Source organism: Macrobrachium nipponense, chromosome 24, assembly GCF_015104395.2.
Source record: "Macrobrachium nipponense isolate FS-2020 chromosome 24, ASM1510439v2, whole genome shotgun sequence".
Classification (NCBI taxonomy): Eukaryota; Metazoa; Arthropoda; class Malacostraca; order Decapoda; family Palaemonidae; genus Macrobrachium; species Macrobrachium nipponense.
The window spans coordinates 19,083,423-19,098,512 of NC_061091.1; the positions used below are offsets into that span (position 1 = coordinate 19,083,423).

At 36.6% G+C, this 15,090-nt stretch overlaps 2 protein-coding genes across 2 annotated transcripts in view; one reads left to right on the plus strand and one right to left on the minus strand.

Annotated features, from left to right (window-relative positions):
- LOC135205498 (uncharacterized) overlaps positions 1-2,950 on the minus strand; it is a 95,785-nt gene extending 92,835 nt beyond the window's left edge. The window contains exon 1 of the mRNA XM_064236222.1: positions 2,563-2,950. The gene's annotated coding sequence lies outside the window, so the exon portion shown is untranslated. The remainder of the gene's footprint in view (positions 1-2,562) is intronic.
- Positions 2,951-9,235: 6,285 nt separating this feature from the next.
- Positions 9,236-15,090, plus strand: part of LOC135205500 (coactosin-like protein) — a 94,810-nt gene continuing 88,955 nt past the window's right edge. Inside the window, exon 1 of the mRNA XM_064236226.1 lies at positions 9,236-9,377. The gene's annotated coding sequence lies outside the window, so the exon portion shown is untranslated. The remainder of the gene's footprint in view (positions 9,378-15,090) is intronic.

The window sequence follows — 15,090 nt, forward strand, 5'->3', positions numbered from 1 at the left end:
CTATTTGCGTTGCTTACTAAGAATTTAGTTATTTTTTGGGGGTTGACTGTAATTAACCCCCAGGGTCTAGTTCTAAACACGGTGAAATATACGATGCCCCAATCCCTAGTGGCTTTCGTATTCGCAGAAACGTTTCCTGCAGTCTGTGCGGAGTTATCCTAGATAGATTGCCTAGAATTACCAAAACCACAAAACGGCAACGCTGGATGTGAGGTTAATAATAATTGACTGACAATAATCAGCACCAAGCTCTTCATCAGCAACACTAAAAGTATGGGGGTAGGAAAATCTATTTCCCTACGTAGGTTAGTCCGTGCAGAGCTGTTGCTTAGAAATAGGGGGAAACACTGCAGTGGAGCCATCATCATCGCGTGGCTCAGCCTTATTCACTCTATATTTAATTGGTGAAACAAGATTACAATTACATCTTTAAGCATACCATTCAAAAGATTGAAGTTTTGTCAACATAATGAGATATGAAAGCGCCATATGAACTAAAATAAGCACGAGGTCTTCGTAAAATATGTTTTCAAGGCAGTTTTGAAATCCAATATGGTGGCTACCGTGTGACATGCCGTTCGTAACCACAGCCAAGCCATCATCTTTCCCAGCCTTCCCAGCACTCATTTGAACAATGTTAGCGTATATATGTAACGTTTATTGATCTTACTCAAGATTGCAGTTGTAATCAGCACAATAAAACAACATTTTCTTGCCTATATTAGTGAAAGTATGAAACTTCTTATTCCCGGGGTCATGGTTTGAACTGAAATTCATTTTGACCTTGTAATTGGCAGTTTTATCCTTACTACCATCACAACTGAAACTCCACAGTGATTATTGGATTGTAAATTAAACACATTTCTGTCTTAATTCACTCCAAATTTCACTTGAACTATGTTGCGGTACCTGGTTCCTAAGCGCTCACTCCACAAAAACAGTTACGGGCAGCACACAAGTACACGGTTTACAAGGTGCAAAGCTTTATTCCCTTAATTGTTTACTTTACTCATTATTTAGTTCTACTTTTTACTTTGTTACTTCAAAATGTTTATTTTATTCATGTCTATTATCCCTTTTTTGCAACCAAATTACCCCCGAAAAATTACAGATAATTCTGAAGTACATACGAGCAGACGACACAAAATGACTCATCGTTGCCAATCTAGTGGAGCTTCAGACATACGCCGATGCATTTACAAACTGTTTTCATAAATTCTAGTTGTCATAGTAATGCAATGATGATAAAATTGCTCTATGTATATATACCACAAATAGATACGGTAATTTCATTTATTCCCCGGTTTTGTGTAAGATTTATACCCAGTTTGTAGGGTAAACACATACCAATTGGCAACACTGATAAACAATTGAAGAGCGCGAACAATGCCATTGGTACCGTTCACAGGAGTCTAGTTACTTTTTCAACAACGAATATTTTCAAATTAATAATCCTGAATATGTAAAAATATTTATGCAATTCATGACCTTATACTGCCGTTCAACTATTTATTTAAATAATTATCTAGTGCATGCTTCTTCTTCTACCAAAAATCGTAGTTTCCTTAAAAAAAGTAGTGGATGGAATTCGTTTACGATTTTTGTGTAGAAAGTACCCCAGCGTCTATGGGTATAAGTGGTGTATAGATTTAGCACATGGAATGGGAAGTTTATTGACACAAGCAACTCCGCAAACATCGAGATGGCGTCAATCTTATGAATATTCCGAGTTGTAGCTGAGTAAAAATTTCAAAAGCGTCATGGAGGTAGTGTGCACTGCGTATGGCCAGACTTTCCATTACCCTCTGTTTAATCTTAAAATATGGCCTTAATTTCTAACTTTGGAGAAAATATACTTAGCCTACTTCGAGAGGTCTTGAGCTCCTCCTCTCACCACAAAAAACTCATGGCTGATGACCATCTCCGGTGTCAAGACGTGTTAAAGTACTTTTTCGGAGGGTGGCCTCAAACGCGCTAGTCAGTGGCTTGGCTAGTCTAGTCGGTTGTTTACCCTAGGGGTAATAAAAATAACGGTAAATTCTTGACTAGCATCCAAAATAGTAGGTAGGTACTAGAGAACAACTTAATTTCCAAGGTAATACCCCATTTAGCAATATTCCATTATCTTACTGTTTAAAGGAAGGGCCTCGACGTGTAGGATATCCAAAGTAGGATCTCCCAGGCCCTTAGCCTACTTTATACCTAGGTAGGCTAATATAGCTACCTACCTTAGTACCTAGTAGGTAGATACCTAGCTAGGTAGCAGTAGTACAGTTAGTCTATCACATGACAACAGCCAAATAATTGGCTTGAAGAGTCCTACAAGAACCCGCTTTCGAAGATACCCCCAAGGCTCCAAAGGAAGTATCTTCTCGTAGGATATCCTAAGCTTACCTCACGACAGTAGCCTAAAAATTCGCTTGGAGTTACACAAATAAGCTTTTCACGATACACTTAGGCCTATACATAATTTTAAAACGACAATTGCTCGTCGCTGAAAATAATTTACCGAATCTATAAGGATAAAGTAATTGAATATCATTTTAATACACCTTGCCTCACCATTAACTCCTTCGATGTCCTCCGAACTCCTTCTCACTGATCTCAGTATGGCAACACTTCCAAGAGCGAATTATATTAGCCATATAATCTTATTTTGTCAGCAATTTGAGTATTGCGCAGTTTTCTCCGGTCTCTAATAACCCTTATTTTACCACTTATTCCTTAAATTAGCTTCTTTTAACAACGATAAGTCAATTCTCGCTGTTAAAATACGTATAAAAATGTTAAAAAACTACGTTTTTGGGGTTGAAATTGGTGTTATTAACGTGTATTTAATGTCTCCAATATCAGTGTTGCGCAGTTTTCCCCACGATGTAGTAACCCTTATTTTACAACTTATTCGTTGAATTAACATAACCTAACAGCAAGAAACCGATTATCGTTGTTAAAGTAAGTGTATAAGTGTTAAAATATACCTTTTCGGGGTTGAATTCTGTGTTTTAACGCGTATTTAGTCTCCAATTTGAGTGTTGCGCAGTTTACCCCCACGATCTAACAACCCATATTTTACCACTTTACTGGTTAAATTGGCTTCATTTAACCGCGAGAAATCGATTCTTACGGTTAAAATAAGTATGTAAATGTTATAAAATATGCCTTTTGGGCTAACGTTATAGTTATTAACGACTATCTACAGTCACCAGTCAGGGACTGAAATTACTGAAAGATCTCCATAAGAGTGCTGGTGTTAATAGAACGCGACGTTTTAAATGGCTACTGTACTGAACAGCAAAACAGATCCTTCTTGGTATTATCTCTTTTTGTTGCTTTTTATTGCACATGTGTTATGTAATGCAACACAGTCTTTTACCTATATTGGTTTTATTTTATTATAATTTGATGAAATTTTACCTTTATACTCCTTATATCCCCAGGAACTTCAATTTGATTATATCATTTTGCAACACCTGTGGTAAATATTATTGTCTAAATTATTAACATGTGCCAGTCTATGCAAAAACACATTTATATGTGATATTCGTTATAAGGTTACTTTTTATACAGTAAACTATAGGTTCCGTCAGTAGAAGATTTTGTAATGTATACTTTGAAGAAACAATATAATAAATTTTATGTATCTCTCGTCTAGTAGAATATTAATGTTATTTTTATTTATGTTTTTCAGGGTCTTTCGGTACTTTTCTCACCGGGACGTCTACGCTCGAAGGTTATACTAGTATATCATGTTGATTATGTTTATAATATTAAAATGACTATGTATAAGCAGAGTTCACATGTTATATGTAAAAATGTTTAAAATTTCAGCTATTTTATACAAATACAAGAACTGTAGTAAAAAAAAAAAACTTAGTTTCAAGTAATAGTTACAGCAAAGGTATGATAATTTGGAGTCCTACATAGGAATTAGTTTAGAGCTATATCATTCGCTGTAACAACATAATTATATTTTGGATATTTGTCAACCATTATAGGATGTTTTAGCGAAGGGGAATGGGCTTTTTTTCTCTCTCCTGGGTTCGCCATCTACGCATTATGTAAATTATGACTTTACCTTGGGCGACAAACGGGCATCTCGTGACCTCCAGCAAAATTCTGATTTTTTTCCCCTTGTCCGTCTGCTCTATTTAACATTAACCAGCCAGAACTTCTATTTCATTTAAGCTCATTATGTAGCTTTAGTATTGAAATATAAATCGTCCAATTCTCCCTTATTTCATATATATACACACACAAATGAATACACTGTATATGGTAACATTCAGTTGCACACACATAAACATAAGTAGTCGGAGCGACTCGCACTTTCTAGAATCTCGTCCAGACAGTCTTGTTACTTATTCAGGCCATCATTTCATATATCCATTTTACTTATCCTCCTAAGATACCAGGATTATATAGTGCATTTTTTTCTCTTTTTTCACGATTTATTATCTCTCGTTTAATTGTTTATGTAAAAATATTGATCAAACTATTTACCTGACAGATGAAATTCGTTTAACTGTAATCTGCACCCGCACTGTGCCTCAATAAAGAATAGCTGACCACAGGAGTCTGGTTACACGTGCACTGCAAATTCTTGCCCTTTCAGCGGTCTTTTCCTCTTCCATTTCCTCGGTGACTCAACTTTTCTCTAATTTCATCATCATCAATAATTAATATCGCGTCCCATCCCAAGCAAATATATACACCTGTCAGCCAAAGCAATCATTCTACCTTTCAAACTGAAGATACTTTTTCAGATATTCTTGTGCAAAACATTCCACTCACGCACAATTTTTTTTTTTTTTTTTTTTTTTTTTTTTTTTTACTAAAGCGTGTGCGATGTCGATGGACTTTTCATCTAGTGCAAATTGCTTACAGGAAAGAACATACCGTAAAATGTAGTACAGAGAAGGATGAAAACTGAATAGTTTTGTCTCTCCGGCAGACACTCGAGCTTCATATTAGCTGTATCCCACCCGCCGGACCCCGTACCACCCCCCCCCCCAAAAAAAAAAAATAGTAACAATAAAGTATGGGGACTGGCTACATATACAGTAATTGCCAATTCTTTATAAATTCATCTCAGCGAGCGAATATGATTTCGTCATATTTTACGTTTCCAACAGTCATCCTAGCGAGGGGTAGTACGCAATGTCTTCCAGTAATATGATATCATTCTGTTTTCCTTAGCTCATCTTATATGAAAATCTTGATAATAACATATGCATTTGTGTGTGTGTGCCTAAATATATAGAGATGGCTTTCAAGCAAAGCACAAATAGAGTTCTGTCAAACTTTCTAGGGCTGGGTTTATTAACTTAATCGTTTTGGGGCTTGCATTTCCTATACTACAGTTCGTTTTCAGCGAAAATTACGGTATTTGTACTTTTTATGGTTATTTTTTTGTTATATAGCTTATATTTCCATACAGCATTCGTTGCTACTTTATCACAAAGTTGGAGTTACATACAACATTCCCCAAGGCTAGATCTGTGAAGATGAAACATTTACACTTCTGATATGCTTAAGCTTTAGTAAACTCTTGGAGATATAGAATTAAACTTTAGTCAACTCTTGGAGACATAGAATTAAAAAAAAACTACGCCAGAAACTTCATAATGATGATTTTGTAGCGTGTGACGTTTATTGGTTGAAGTCATTATGATATCAAACAACTTATAAGAAACCTTAAGTATACCTTTTAAATAAACCGGATGAACTTTAAGCCACTTTATAGAAAATGTTACCCAACAAGTTTTTTTGGGGGTAACGTTTGAAGCCACAATACATTCGTAAAGTACTAAGTTACCAATGTAACAAGAAATTCAAAACTAATGGTACACATTACTGCCTTAATTTGTTCCCTATCATCCGATGAATATGCAGTCTGATTTAGCGCGCATGTCAAACCATTACAATCTGCTTACGTTTGTATTTCTGTATCTTTTGATTTATCTGTATTTGATATTTATATTTTGTATTTTTGTCTTTATGGTTTTCTTGTATTGAACGAAGACTTGTTTTACATATTAAAGAAGGGCCTTCAGTGCTTGTTCAATATGAATAGCTTATTTGCATCAAAATTATTCGAAGGTTCGTGAAAGGCTTTTCACTAACAATAAAAAAAAAACCCTTTCCATTAGATTTTGTTGGTGGCGAAACTCACATTTATGAAAATTTCTAGTAATGACATTAATAATAAAAGAACATTCTGAAGCAATTCTGAGATTTCACATTCGTGTTATTTAATGTTTTCTCCATAGGAAAATTTCAGGTGATAGTAATAATTTTTATAATTATAATTATGATAATAATTATAGCCATAATCATTTCACTGAAGAATAAAACAAATATGAGATTGATAAACGTCAATAGCAATTATGATGGGATTTTTAGTGTCCAGGTTTTATGAATATAATAATAATAATAATAATAATAATAATAATAATAATAATAATAATAATAATAAGCATGGCATGGATAGACTATAAGAAAGCCTTCGACATGATACCACACACATGGCTAATAGAATGCCTGAAAATATATGGGGCAGAGGAAAACACCATCAGCTTCCTCAAAAATACAATGCGTAACTGGAATACAATACTAACAAGCTCTGGAATAAGACTAGCAGAGGTTAATATCAGGAAAGGGATCTTCCAGGGAGACTCACTGTCCCCACTACTCTTCGTAGTAGGCATGATTCCCATGACAAAAGTACTACAGAAGATGGATGCCGGGTACCAACTCAAGAAAAGAGGCAACAGAATTAACCATCTGATGTTCATGGACGACATCAAGCTGTATGGTAAGAGCATCAAGGAAATAGATACCCTAATCCAGACTGTAAGGATTGTCTCTGGGGACATCAGGATGGAGTTTGGAATAGAAAAATGCGCCTTAGTCAACATACAAAAGGGCAAAGTAACAAGAACTGAAGGGATAAAGCTACCAGATGGGAGCAACATCAAACACATAGATGAGACTGGATACAAATACCTGGGAATAATGGAAGGAGGGGATATAAAACACCAAGAGATGAAGGACACGATCAGGAAAGAATATATGCAGAGACTCAAGGCGATACTCAAGTCAAAACTCAACGCCGGAAATATGATAAAAGCCATAAACACATGGGCAGTGCCAGTAATCAGATACAGCGCAGGAATAGTGGAATGGACGAAGGCAGAACTCCGCAGCATAGATCAGAAAACCAGGAAACATACGACAATGCACAAAGCACTACACCCAAGAGCAAATACGGACAGACTATACATAACACGAAAGGAAGGAGGGAGAGGACTACTAAGCATAGAGGACTGCGTCAACATCGAGAACAGAGCACTGAAAACCAGTGAAGACGAGTGGCTAAAGAGTGCATGGGAAGAAGGACTAATAAAAATAGACGAAGACCCAGAAATATACAGAGACAGGAGAATGACAGACAGAACAGAGGACTGGCACAACAAACCAATGCACGGACAATACATGAGACAGACTAAAGAACTAGCCAGCGGTGACACGTGGCAATGGCTACAGAAGGGAGAGCTAAAGAAGGAAACTGAAGGAATGATAACAGCGGCACAAGATCAGGCCCTAAGAACCAGATATGTTCAAAGAACTATAGACGGAAATAACATCTCTCCCATATGTAGGAAGTGCAATACGAAAAATGAAACCATAAACCACATAGCAAGCGAATGTCCGGCACTTGCACAGAACCAGTACAAAAAGAGCCATGATTCAGTGGCAAAAGCCCTCCACTGGAGCCTGTGCAAGAAACATCAGCTACCTTGCAGTAATAAGTGGTACGAACACCAACCTGAAGGAGTGATAGAAAACGATCAGGCAAAGATCCTCTGGGACTAAGGTATCAGAACAGATAGGGTGATACGTGCAAATAGACCAGACGTGACGCTGATTGACAAAATCAAGAAGAAAGTATCACTCATTGATGTCGCAATACCATGGGACACCAGAGTTGAAGAGAAAGAGAGAGAAAAAATGGATAAGTATCAAGATCTGAAATTAGAAATAAGAAGGATATGGGATATGCCAGTATGCCAGTGGAAATCGTACCCATAATCATAGGAGCACCAGGAACAATCCCAAGATCCTTGAAAAGGAATCTAGAAAAACTAGAGGCTGAAGTAGCTCCAGGACTCATGCAGAAGAGTGTGATCCTAGAAACGGCACACATAGTAAGAAAAGTGATGGACTCCAAAGGAGGCAGGATGCAACCCGGAACCCCACACTATAAATACCACCCAGTCGAATTGGAGGACTGTGATAGAGCAAAAAAAAATAATAAATAATAATAATAATAATAATAATAATAATAATAATAATAATAATAATAATAATAATAATAATAATAATAATAATAATTTTTGAAATAAAGTTTGGGATTTTAACTTTTCACTCTTGTCAGTGAACCACACCAGGAGCAAAGGTGGTGTTTGGGACTCTCCATTTACCTCTACAGTTATATCATAACATATCTAATTTCGAAGTTCTGTCCAAGTCAGCCAGTATGAACAATAACAGCATAGCTGCGCACATTGATGACGATATCAATTAACTTGGGGAAAACCACAAGATGTCTCCAAAACCCGTGGCAAAGAAATCCACAATGATATATTGACGTTCACGCTTGTACAAACCTTCAGGTCATCATAAGCTGAAGAGACAGTTTGTCAGAGAGTGTGAAGGCCACTGACGACTTACAACAGAGTGTAGTATACATTTCATGTTTATTTACCTACTAATAGACAATGTTTTGGAATAACTGAAACACAGACTTTTGGAGGTGTCGCGGTGGAGGCACCTGGTGACGGGACGGGCGGGTGGCAGAATGTTTAGCACCAACAGGAAAAAAAAAAAAAAAAAAACTAGCTCTGATTTTCCTTACGAATTCTGCAGAACTAATGTAGAAAAAAAAAACTAAACTCACAATTTATATACCACGCTACATTTCATTAAAAAAAAAAGACCATTCTCTCCATAACAGCATTAGCCTAATCTCACACATCAACTACCAGACATAGGCCTAATGTTTATAGACATGTTCTGCCCCATATTGCCCAATATTTATAGACCTACTATGCTCAGTACGTTGTGCGTTGAAATACATATGAAAAAGTGCATAAAGTGAGAAACGCCACTATGAATCTCTCTCACCCGTCAAAAGAAATGAGAGTCATTGGAGGCGAAATTACCCTCTCTTATTATTTTGTCGCGTCATTCCTTCAGTTTACGTCGTTGTGTATCCTTGCAGAAGAACGAAGACCCGCGCTGCTCTTTTCGCCTTTTGGGAATATTTAATCAACTGCGCTCCATATAATCTGGAGAGATAACCAGACCAGAACCAGGTGGGTTCGTTGTTTAATTGGTTAATTTGTTTTTGAATTGAGAATTGGCCATTTCTCTCCAGATTGATACCGCCCAGTTATTTGGGTCATTTCGCCGCTGTGGCGAGTTATGGCCGCTAGTTTAGGAAGATATGTTTAACTGTCAATGATTGAATAATGATTCGGTTCGTGAGTTTATTGCCATACTATCTGACCATTTTTTTTTTGTCAGTAAATGTTTATACTGAGGTGTTAATGAAATGACATAGAATTCGCTAGCCATATTTACTAGGCTTATTTACCGGAATATTCGGTCCATGGCGATACCAGTGGATACGCCCAAGTGATAAAACGCACTTGATATTTTCAAATTAATGGTCTATTTATGAAGCTCTTATTTGAGATGTATTTATATATAGAATATCAATACATTACTTGTAGTTTAGGTAAGTGCAAACTTTTATCTTTTGTAGGTATCAGGGCGTGGCAATGCTCGGCGAACGGCGTCCATATGAATTTGTATTCTAGACACTCGGGCGGAACTAACATAAGTTTTCCTGATTTGTGACGGGAAATAAGGTATCCGTAGGGCTATATTTGCCTGAAATAATGGGTGGAGTTACTAGCCTATGAACACGTTCGTGTATATTTAGATATAGATTGATTTATAGAGCGTACTAGGCCTATCAAACCTACGAAAAGATTGTTAACATTTTCCTTGACTTATAATCTTCCTCTTCCAAGATGTTACGAGGTCGGAATATTTATGTCAACTATTATTCAGTTTTACTTCTGTCTATGTATTATATATATATAATATATGTATATATATATATAGATATATATATATTATATATACTTTATATATATATACATATAACATACATACATACATAACATAGATATATATATATATATATATACTACATACATACATACATAGATATATATATATATACATACATACATACATACATACTAATTTGTAGCCAAATACATGAACCATAGATTTTTACAACTGTTCATCTTTTGTTTTAGGCCTGCCGAACTATCATTGTTGGTGCACATAACTGGCTTTTGTATTCCCGCTGTCATCACTGTATTAAATGATTTTGGGGAACCCCAACAGAAAATCTCGATACTATGGGTAACCAAAAGTAGTAAATTGGTCTAACTGAAATGGTCTGAACTGCATCACCCCTAAATGAAACACTTATGAATATAGGATTTTATGAAAGCTTTTAAATGACATCGTACTACACTTTCCCCTACTGCATATTATTTGAAATACTTTAACGATTGTTTTTGTAATTTTGTACAAGCACGGAGAACATGAAGAACGAGAATGTCACACAGGTGACAGAGATGCATCGTCACCTTACCTCCCCTGTCCTAATTTATGGTCCCGTTAAGCATCCCAACCTTACCGTCCAAAATCTAACCTAGTGGGCAGGGTCCTACTTTGTCTGGGGAGCACTTAGCTGGTCATGTATCGCCTCAACCTGACCTGACCTAGTTATGGAAATGATAGACCTGAAACATGGGATTTCATCCCAAATTAAGTTCACATACTGGGTCTTAATTGGGGAACCATCTTTAAACTCTCTAGCATTGTATACAAGTGCATATACAGTACCTTAACCTTACCTATACTGTTTTTTTTTTTTTTTTTTCATCTGTCCATCCGCTTGTGGTGGTCGCGCATGGTAACACTGCGTCCCGGGCTTTAAATAGTCACGCTATGTCTAAGTTTTAGGTAAATAAAAGGATATCTGGGTGTATATTTGCAACTGAAAAGTGTTTTAATAATTTACTATATGCGAATTACACCGTTAACATTCGAAATAGGACGTTATTTAAAGCCCGGGACGCAGTGTTACCATTCGCAAACACCACAGGCGGATGGACAGATGAAAAAAAAAAAAAAAGAGTATAGTTACACCGCTAGAATTTACACATTAATTCGTGTCCCATATTGGCAATTGTCTAATTTAGCCAACGTCTTCATTCGTGGAAGAGCGGCGTTAATAGTTAATTATAAGATATTTGTGATCTGCATTGTCAGTGCTAAGACACAAGGCAGCCATTGGTTAAATGAAGGACAGTAGTTTTGAAGTCGAAGTTTTTAAACATCCTATTACTTTAGCGTAGGAATTTGTTTTTTTCTTTCTCTCTCTCAAAAACAGCAAGAAATTATTATATACATAAGAGGTCGTATTTAACTCTTATATTAAAGGCACTTTAGATCTACAAAAAAAAGTCTACCTTACAAACGACGACAATGTTGTTAGATGATGCTAGGCCTAATATTTTTGCTGGTCAACACAGGAAATGTTATTAACTTGTCCCACATATTCTTTGAGAGAAAAAATTACCATTGGCTAACAATATCTGAAATTACAGTCTTTAAGGCCTAAGGGTAAAATTCTGAAGGGGTTACATGATTTAGTAGTTATAGTATGAATGTGGAAGTACCATCATCGCCTTTGCCTTGGATCCAGCCTTTGATATATATATATATATATATATATATATATATATATATATATATATACACACACACACACACACGAGTATATACACCTTATTGTCGGTTTTAAAAAATAATTTTATTTCATACCGTGGAAGAATTCTCATGCGACAAGAAAAACAGGCAGTTAGAAACTAGAAACTAAAATTAGACGAAAACCTGAAAGGCCCAACAAATGAAATCCTGCGCTTTCTGTGGCACACTATTCACGGTGACAATTAGAGCAAACAGTCGTGCTTTTCCGAATGAGAAAGAAAACCAACTGCAGAGATGATCTAGCACTAGACGCAATTCGATCGGAAAATTCTCTCTCTCTCTCTCTCTCTCTCTCTCTCTCTCTCTCTCTCTCTCACACACACACACACACACACACAGAAATTTAATACGTAGCCTTTGATGCTTAAAAGTTGAATAAATAAATCGAGTTTACCGTTGATTTTGTTTGTGAGAGAGAGTGGGGGATGGGGGCAGTGAGAGAGAGAGAGACACAGTGTGATAAAGAAATGGGTAGTAAAAGAGAGGGAGTAGTGAGAGAGATTGAGAGGAGTAGTTATAGAGAGAGACTGAGATAAAGGGGTAGTTATAGAGAGAGACTGATAGCGTCAGTGAGAGAGAGAGAGAGAGAGAGAGAGAGAGAGAGAGCTCAAGAAGGTTGTAGGTCGCAGCGATTAAAAATTGTTTGAGTAAGAGTGGTGTGTGTGTGTGTGTGTGTGTGTGTGTGTGTGTGTGTGTGTGTGTGTGTGTGTGTGTGCGTGCGTGTGTGTGTGTGTAAACAGACTCATCAGCAGCCTCTCGGGTAGGCGTGTGGGTGGTCGGGAGAAAAGGCGGGAAAGAAACAAACATCAACAGCAGCTGCATGATGAAGGCGTGACCCCCAATCATCACTATAAACACGGCTTTATGTGAGTCAGAGCATGAACGCGCGCGCACTCTCTCTCTCTCTCTCTCTCTCTCTCTCTCTCTCTCTCTCTCTCTCTCTCTCTCCTTATATATATAAAGGTATTTACAGAGTTGTTTAATGGAGAAGTGTATAATGGATATTTTGATATTTTATCCTCCCTCTCCAAAATTTAATGTATATTATTTATATATATTATATATATATATACTATATATATATATATATATATATATATATCTATTATATATTTATATATACATTATAATAATAATTATTATATATATATTATATTAATTATGAGTATTAATATTCGCTAGCTCACTAAAAAATATATTTATTTATTACGGCATTTTTAATTAGGCAAGAAGTGTGGCCCGCTTAATTCAAATATTCACCTAGTATGATTATGAATGCTCTCATAGATATAGGGTTTAAGGGCTGTATTCTGCGTTAGGTAAAGTTCACATCCATATTCTACATTTGAGGAAACACTTGATCGGTACTCTACATACATAAGCCTATGTATTTTACGGTTGTATGCCTGTAAGCCTAGGAAAATGTATAGAAAGAGACAATTGGTCTGTATTCTACATTTGGGTATGTGTGGGGTTTGTATTCTATATCTAATGGATCGAGTCAGTATTCTGCATAATAAACCCACGAATTCTAAATTTATAAGCCCATCCGCCAAAGGAAGGTGTAGAAACAGACACTTGGTCTGTATTCTACATTTGGGAAAGTGTGGGGATTGTATTCTACATCTGAAAAAGGGTCGAGACAGCATTCTACCTACATAAGCCTATGCATGCTACGTTTATAACTGTAGGTATAGGCCTAGGAAAGTATATAGAAAGAGACGTAGTTTGTATTCTACATTTCGGAAAGTGTGAGATGCGTATTCTAGTACATTTTAGAATGCATCTGGCCAGTGTTCTATGTACACAAGCCTATGTATTCTAAATTTATAAGCCTACAAGCCTAGGAAGAGAGAAAGAGAGAGAGAGAACGCTCCCTCTCGTCACTTGAAAATTACAGTGTTGAAATGTTGATATATTTTGTCAAGGCTGCGGCAGCTAAATAACCCAGCGAAAACATTGCAAGGAAAACAAAGATTAATGGGTGTTAAGATGCTAGGGTTGTTTTCCAAAGCACTTTCTTTGCTTCTCGGTTTTGTTTGTTCTCTAAACAAAGACGACATTTAGCGAATATATACCAATACGCTCGACAATAGTTAGCTCAGGATCATAGGAAATTTGATACTTGGTCTTGAATGTTTAAACGTTGAATAAATAAATCAATGTATCGTTGGTCCTATTTGAGAGAGAGAGAGAGAGAGATTTAAACAACGCCAGTGGAAGATATCATGGTTTAATGTTACCAACAGAAGACAGTTATGGAAATAACGCTATCTAGTAATAGGGAAAAAACTGTCTTTATTTGAATAAATGTGGGAGATTTTCAATTCTTTGACAGTAGAGGCGAGCCGTTCCCTCCCCTTAGCCCCGTAATATGAGAATCACTACCGTTTTTAGTTAATTAAGACCACGAATATTCTCCCCGTTTGTTAAATCCAAAAACTAATTAAAACAATTTGTAGACACTCAAGATTTCTGTACAAAACAGATAATTCAAGCAGGTTCTGCCTCACGGCGTCTTGAGAGAGAGAGAGAGAGAGAGAGAGAGAGAGAGAGAGAGAGAGAGAGAGAGAGAGAGAGAGAATATCCTCAGGACTTTATTTTAAGGTTATCTCTGGGGTTACATCAACGGCCCTCTTCAACGAGTTGGTTGTTGCTAAGCCACAAGACTCAGGCATCCAACGGCCGGTTTATTATGGCCTGGCGTTCCAGAATTCTCTTAACTTCCGGTGCAAATAGTTTCAAGGACAAGATTGCGTTCAGCCAATTAATTAAAAGTTTTATTCACATAATTCCTCCCAGGAGAACTAGTTAGCAAATGCTCCTTACGAAGGTGGAGGAAATGGAAAGGCTGATTAGACTCGTAGTTGTAAAACGTAAAAACAAGTCTGAGACTTAATGAGATTGAATTGGTAACTACAGAGTCTACACTTCTAGATAAAGTTCGCTAGGCTAACCACAGGTTGAAAAAGGTAGAGTTAGCGCAAGGGGAGTCGGCATAAGACAAGATGTCTGCAAATAAGGCAGACACTAGTTACTCCGTACACTTATAGGTCAATGTTGTTGTTCGTGTAGCGTAAATATTAAGTTTGCATAGGATTCTCTTCGTCATTATGCAGTGGGAATAACGGAAGAAAGGAAATTTACAATAAACAGTCCCATTCTGTA